The sequence below is a fragment of the Haliotis asinina genome, chromosome 13 (genome assembly GCF_037392515.1).
Source record: "Haliotis asinina isolate JCU_RB_2024 chromosome 13, JCU_Hal_asi_v2, whole genome shotgun sequence".
In the NCBI taxonomy this organism is placed as follows: Eukaryota; Metazoa; Mollusca; class Gastropoda; order Lepetellida; family Haliotidae; genus Haliotis; species Haliotis asinina.
In genome coordinates this window covers 41,669,300-41,677,625 of record NC_090292.1, presented here as the reverse complement: position 1 = coordinate 41,677,625, position 8,326 = coordinate 41,669,300, and positions in this window count along the sequence as shown.

Here is an 8,326-nt window from a genome sequence, read left to right as displayed (position 1 = left end):
ATTTGTGCACTGACAAACAAGACAAGAGTTTGCACCAGTTTTCGCCAGATCCAGTCATCCGAGAAAAATGGATGTACATGTAGCTTGTTTGCAACCCACAGACATACAAAAATGGCATGTGTACAAGTTCCACACCTGTTTAATTACATAATGTGGTAGAGACAGGACTCGGGTGCACGAGTCATAAATCAATATATTTTGTTTATGGCGTATAGCCTGATAGGTGTTAAGTTCATATTGCGTGTGGTCAATGATTGAAGCTGTGTATTGTATATTCTCGTTAGCCGACAGGCAGACAGACATATGGGTGTCAATAAACCAGACGTTGAGCTTTCTCTGTGACAGAGGCTGCTTACCACAATCAACAAGGTCTTTTTTATGCAACGAGTGGATTATTTACTTGTTTGTATACACAACCAAGACTAGACTACATACTCCGGGCAGGCATACTGTTTCAACATATGTCATATTTGGGATTTCACTTTCTTAGTAAAGTACAAATTCTAGTACATTTTCGGTTGAGTCCCATTCGGGATTCGAACCCGCACCCTCAGACTCAGGCACCTAATCGCCAGCACACAAAGTCAGCCGCCTAGCCCGCTCAGCCACCGCGACTTCCGCGACCGAAAATGTACTAGAATGTGTACTTTACTAAGAAAGTGAGATCCCAAATATGACATATGTTGCATTTGACCACTTTCTAAATGGCATCGTGTAATCATATTGTTTCAAGCTCCGTGAACCTATTCACTGTGCATGCGTCATGGGCACATCGCAGCACAGCTGTTGAAACCACTTTTTCCCCCAGCGCTGGGGAAAATTTAGTGAATCGTTTGAACTCCGATTTCGCGGGCTTTTTTTCATCGCGATTTTTTCAACTTTATAGGTTGAATTGGCATTTTGTATGATTTGTTTCGGTAAAGGTACCGAAAGGTATCAGAATCTGCAAAGTTGTATTTTACTTTGCATGTGACCTTTAACATGCTTTGTTAGGATTAAAAGTTGGCACCATTTGTTTACTTATAATATCACTGACCATCGGAAATACGGAATACAACATGGGAAAATACCGAATACAGCCTAGATATAAAGACGAAGGGAATCCCCGCTTGACGTCACTTTTTATTTTCTTGCATTAAAGAGTTCCACCATAATTTTCCGTTGCTGGTATTTTCCCATTAGCAACGATGCGCACGCACAGCGGCCAAGAACTTAAGTTTATGATCGACTTAACCTCCGACTCAGCTAAGTTTTTGACTAAGTCACTTTATGAATACGAACTTAAGTTTCTGACTTAGCTAAGTCAATTTCTGAAAACTTAAGACAAAACTTAAGAGAAATCTTTTTTAGAATACCGCCCCAGTATGTACTCTGCATATCATAGATGAAAATATAACCACTTTCAACATATCAATATAAAACTGAAATTACGGAGCTTGCTCTTGAAATATAATCAGTGATTCCTTTATGAGGAAGAGGGTGTCTTTTCGAAATAATAGTATTCGTCATTTGAATTGCATCATCACCCCGCATAGTATTCGAAGACATAGTGTTGCTATTCAGATACGGAGGCAGTAAAGTTCAAAAGGTTTTGGTGCTAGAATTATGCAGTTTAACAAATAAAGAATATCTGTAACACAACTGCAGCTGGCAATGTTAACTGGTTTTGTATCTATCTGGATACAAGTAAAAGTTTAAAAAATAAATAATTGTCATGAAAACGATATTCCCTTGTCCCTTGCATGTGGTTTGCTCCGTAAAATACAGTAGCGTATTTCTTTCTGTCACTCCACTTTGCTTGAATATGCATTAGAACACAATGACTTAATGGATATTTCAATAGCATTAGTGAAATCTGGATTGTTAGACAAATAAGTGCAAGTGACACAGTCTCATAATGTGTCGTTCTCATGCCTTTAATTTTGAGATTTAGCGGCTCTCAAAACAGGCTTCTTTTGTTTTAAACATATTTAATTCATGAAGATAGTGATTGGGCACAGATTATCCAACATAGAAAAGCATTCTCTGTCAAAAGAGGGTGAGTACTTTGTGAAATTTGAAAGTATTTACATACGTCGTATTATGGGGATGAGGATCATAATCAGGACCAGGATCACTCGATCCCTCTCTGCTGCAGCACCTACTCTAAAGAACATCATATCTGTTAAAAAGGTGTCCTAGCCCAGCAGCTGAAACACAACGAACGCTATAGTTTGACATGAAATGCATGTGGACCCGGTCTTTTGTAAATAACTATTCATCCAATGATCCAATCGATCTTATACTTTGCAAAAGAAAGTTTTGTCAGACAAATTAATCTCATTGTAAATCACCGATTTCATGCGTTTGTATGAAAGAATCTGTCTATGTAACTGTCAACAAAATAAACAGTATTCCCTACAGTGTATACTATAACGGACCATACATGTGTTATCATGTGATCGTTTAATCTCACTGTAACAGTAAAAAATGAACTTAATACGACTCGCAAACTAACCATAAGCTAAAAGAGTGTCATTAATACTACGTAAGCAGAGCTTATTATACCAAATGAAATATGAGAATGAACTTGGAGAAAGTATACCCAATATTGCAATGACATGTGTCAACCAAGTCAGCAAGCCTGACAACCCGATCCCGTTAGTCGACTCTTACGACAAGCATAGTCGCATTTTATGGCAAGCATTGGTTGCTGAAGTCCTATTCTACCCCGGGACTTTCACGGGTTACTGAAGGGCTATCCTACCCCGGACCTTCATGGGTTCCCTAAGGGCTATTCTACCCCGGGACTTTCACGTGTTACTGAAGGGCTATCCTACCCTGGGACCTTCACGGGTTACTGAAGGGCTATCCTACCCCGGACCTTCATGGGTTCCTGAAGGGCTATTCTACCCCGGGACTTTCACGGGTCTGCATTTAGATGATGATTAGTTTAATGTGTTTTACATATCGGTTTAAACAAATGTGTTCATGATTTAAAAATATTGATGTGATTAATTTAATCAAATAATAATCCTATCTAAGAATATCCTCTCACAAATTATACGTTAGTAAGACGGTTCCAACGTCCAACGAGACCTTCATACCTTTGAAGAATTGGTATTCGTGAAGGACTGGGACCCTCGGGGAACCGACACATGCTTGGGCATATGGTCTTCCATTGTAAGGTTTGATCTCTGGATGGGAGAACTCCAGTCTGTTTTGGTTCCAGAGTCCCAAGTGTAGGACTTCGTCTAGACCAGTCACAAACGCTAGGAGCTTTCCCAGTGACATGGATTCTGAAAAATAAGATAAATGTTTTGACTCAAAGAAATCTAATGTAATTTGTTATTAAATTTTAAAACGTAAGAAGTGATTTTGTTTTATATCCACGCTGTCCACTTCTGTCTAACTAAATTATAGAACACTGGAAATTAAATAATAAGGTACTACTCGCTGCTTATTAGTCAGTGGCAAATCAATGATGGATTCCCTACTCTGTAAACTATCATTTAATACTTTTTTATGTAGCAAAATTATTAGATACATATTGAAAATTATGTCATCATATCAGAATTCTGTTTTCATTTTTTTAATGTGACGAATACAGTACATCAGGCTTAACTAACAAATTACAACAACAAATAATAATTTTATTCCTTACCTGTTGCACCTTAATTCCGGGTCATCAATTTCATCGAGCAACATTGTTGGTGTTTCAGTTAACATGGAATAAGTGCATGGAGGGAAGAAGCGAGGGGATGGTCCGCCATTGACAAGGATATAAGCTCCCGCCATATGATACTCGCCTTTCTCATCGGCTGTCAGAACATAGAAATTACTAGTTTACTTAAATAAGTAGTAATAAATGTTGAACATATGAAATCCGTGATAAGTCATTATCAATTTTCTTCTTTAAAGTCAATAGTAAGGTTATTAAATTTGTTTTGATTGAATATTGCAACGGTGTGATCTCCTTTATTGAAGTAAAATCATGATTATGTAGAAACAGTAAACTCTTGCCTATTTATAGTACATAGTTTAGAACTAATACCATACACATCTCTTCTGGCAAAACCATCTTTGTTCAGTGTATTGCAGAATATTTGAAAAATGTATATCGATAATGAACTTTAATAAAACAAATCTTACATGTTTATCTTATAGACAATAATTAGCTTCATTACTTTGTGGCTCAATCATGAATTTACAGCTTAGTTATTTGTAACAAGAATCTATGGCTCACAGTAATGTATCATATAGTTTAGTTATGGTTAAACTTTTATTAGTTCCTTTTGATTTCATATCTATTGTTTATATAAATACTCAAGACCTATATAAATAATGTATTTTTATATTAAGTTTTGTCATTATTGAATACAGACACCTGCAACATCAACCTGGATGTTCCAATTGTCCAGTGGACCTGTGAAATACAGGAGTCCCGGCGCTCTCGAAGAGTAAGTCTCAACACTTCCTTGTACAGACCCCATCGTCAATCCCATCGTCAACACCAAGCTGATTTTCCTCCTTAAAGGATGCTCTTTGAAATCCACGATTGGCTCCAGATAGAACGTCTCCCTTGGACGCATTGATGAGGTTCTTTCGTTGTCGTGAGCTTCATCTCTCAGAGGATATGACTCTGACAGGTTGTATTACCTGTGAAATAGTTTAAACTGTCTCTAGAATAATAAAAGTAAAAAAGAATAATGAATTTTTGAAAATAAATGTCTTCCAACTCCTTTCTGGAATACTTCAGATGTCTTAGCACTGGCAATGTAATTCCAAAACTTTATGACATGAATCATTTGTAATTATGTAATGATTGCTCTTATCCCGACTGTAACAGTATCGATCCCCTGCGATACCAACATGCTCGAAGGTAAGCACTCAGTTGCCAGCACTGTGGATCACGGCTCTCAGTCTTTCGTTCTCAATCCCGGCTTATCTCTGTGAATCAAACGAAATAAAAAACAATCACTTTATCTTTGAAAAAAACTCATTATTAAGCAACTACAGGCTTTGGTTTCTATTGACATGGTTATCATTAGCTAATATTTCCGCAAGATAACATCCTTGAATATTGCCCAAAACACTATTTTCAGCGACTGTTTATTTACCGTTGTCATGGTTGTAATGTGTGCCGGGTGCATCACCCCGAAGCGAGCGTACGCTAAATAGCATTCGGAATCGTTCGGGTTCGAACCTTTTCGAGATAAAAAGTTCAAAAGGTATGTGCGAATGTCCACTTTCGCGATTTGGTAAGCTGTGTTCTAACTGAACAAAGACGACCTCCCATAAGGTTTTGTTAGACCCAGTAGTGGAGTGTAACGAAAAGTACTGAGGTTAAGTTTACTTAGACTGGACACAAGGCAGTTATGAAGAGATGAATTTATGGATGGATGCAGCTGTTGCTGAGGCTCATGTCTGAAAAAGGGAACGAGGTTTTTCCACCTCAGTCACAGCAAGCTTGTGATTAGATGGCAGTACAACTGAATCATGAAAAGTTATTTTTCAATCTAAGATTTGTGCAAAGCATCTGGAGTTCATTATCAGTTTTCAGTCAATAGTAAAGGTAATTCTATTTGTTTTGATTTAATATTGCAATGGTTTCATCTTCAAGGCTGGATCTCATCCGTAAAAGGGCAAGAGTTTTTTTCCATCTCAGAAACAGCAAGTGGAGTAACAAAATTCTGTCAGGTAAATTATTTCAACAATAAACATTATTTTAAAAGTCACAGTATATACTCGTATCACATGTTAATAATGCTTGCCATAAAAGGTGACTATGCTTGTCGTAAGAGGCGACTAACGGGATCGGGTGGTCAGACTATGACTTGGCTGACACATGTCATCGGTTCCCCATTGCGCAGATCGATGCTCATGTTGTTGATCACTGGATTGTCTGGTCCAGACTCGATTATTTACAGACCGTCGCCATATAGCTGGAATATTGCTAAGTGCGACGTAAAACTAAACTCACCCACTCACTCACCCACTAATAATGCAATACCAGAATTGCCGGTAGGCAAGGGATGACACTGCTACCAAGGGACATACATCAGACCGTATTACCCGAGGGAGAACTTTAGAGGTTATTTATCCTACCGCCATGTTTTCATTTTATTCTAACGATCGATGAGCTCGCTACCCACTATATGACATTTAAACACGACTAGGTCTGCCTCTCGACTTGATGATATAATAACAGTGAAATATATTCTGTTTTATTACTTAAAGGTGATATAAAAATGATTATATTATTTTTAAGTTGAATATGCAAGCTATTCGATGTATGAAATAGTTTAAATAAGGCAGTGAAACGGGGTAAAATCTGGGTACATTGTGAACTCAGAAGCTACCGGTTGTTCATCGTGACCTGAGCTACTCTGCAAATGCATGAATCAGGAGGTCAAAACTCACAAACATCTGGTCGAGTTAACATCAATAAATAGGGGAGCAGGGAATGGTATTATTGTTGCGTTCGTGCGAAACATGCATGAATTCGTTTCAGAACTTGCCCCGGAAAACATCACGTCTGGGAAAACATTCATTTCATGTTTTAATTGAATTGTTTTTATAGTAGTAAGCTATACAATTTGGTTTACTAACTTTACAATGTTAAGTCTGTTACTTTCAGAGTTCAGTGCACTGCTGCTGCTCACTACCTGAAATCCCGAATAGGAAACATTAAACCATCTGTAACTGATATTTGAAAGACATTCGGAAGTTCGGACATTGCTGACGATTTCTCGACACTGAGATATCAAACGGCGACCTTGTCTCGGCTGTTCCGACATTCTGACAATTACCTGACAAAGGCGCACTCCCCCACAATAATAGACCCAACCAGTTGTGACACGGTCACCCAATGCATTTAGTATTCACTTGATCAGGTCATGCTGATCAGAGCGTTAACGCACCCGCTTTTGAACTCCTGGCACTGCATGCGTCATAATATAAGGTCATACGATTGTCAGCGACCTCTCGGCGGAGAGTTTGGCGGTTACCCTGGTAGCAGATTTTTTTTCAGTTTGGAAAGGGTGACACGGAATCTTGTTATAGCGTCGTTACCCAATGAAATTAATATATTTTGCATGAAGGTAAGACAAAGTAGAGTATCAGGGGGATCTTGAGTCGATGAACTTGCGTTTCAGATGTACGCCGAAGTGGATGGTGTGACTGGGTAGATGCCATTCAAGATCGAAGCAGCACCGTCGGAGTCAATGAAATCTCTTTTCATTTATTTATTTATTTATTTATTTATTTATTTATTTATTTATTTATTTATTTAATGCAGCTCATGCTGATCATTAGTTCAGAGCCTTTGCGGTTAATTATTTATTCTAATTATTTGGTTTTAATTAGGTTCAGTATTTTGTTGTATAATGAGTGAAGGTGTACCGGGCTATTGCAATCACCGTTGTGCAGTACGTGATGAAAGAGTGAGGTTTACGCCGATTTTAGCAACATTTCAACAGTATCACGGCATGGGACACCAGAAATGGGCGTCACTCATTGTATCCATGTGGGGAATCGAACCCGCCTTCAGCACGACGAGCGAACGCTTTAACCTTTACCCTATCCTATCGCCCCAAAGATGGAAGGGAAGAAGGTGATGTGAAAATTCCTTGGACACACGTGCAGTCAGCTAGCAATACTGGAAATGCTTACAGTTTTGAAACATGAGAGTTTACTAAAGTGTTGTTTTGTTTTGTTTTGTTTTTGTTTTTTTTTTGTTGTTGTTTTTGTTTTGTTTTGTTTTGTATTTTGGGGGGAGGGGTGGGGGTGGGGGGGGTTGGTTGTTTCCATCATTTCTTTAAAACACTCAGTGGGTTACAAAATAAAAGTACTTTGAAAGTAGAGTACAATATTAATCCGTTCGCAGCAGCTCTAGCTGATGAATCGGCACCTGTACTAAGATAAACATTGACAGTGTTAGTAACAGCATATAAGCCAGGCAGAGCTAGCTACATGTTAGTGTTTCCACCTACACACCACCACTACTAAATGTTAGTGTCTCCACCTACACACCACCACCACTACCTGTCAATGTCCCCACCTACACACCACCACCACCACTACCTGTCAGTGTCTCCACCTACACACGACCACCACCACTACCTGTCAGTGTCACCACCTATACACCGCCACTACCACAATGTCAGTGTCTCCACCTAGAAACCATCGCTATATATCAGTGTATCCACCTGCATAAGACCCGCGAAGATCCGGGTCAGAATTGATCTTCAGTAACCCATGCTTGTCGTAAGAGACGACTAAAGGCATCAGGTGGTCAACCTCGCTGAATTGGTTAACACATATCATCGATGTGTGTAGTTCGATG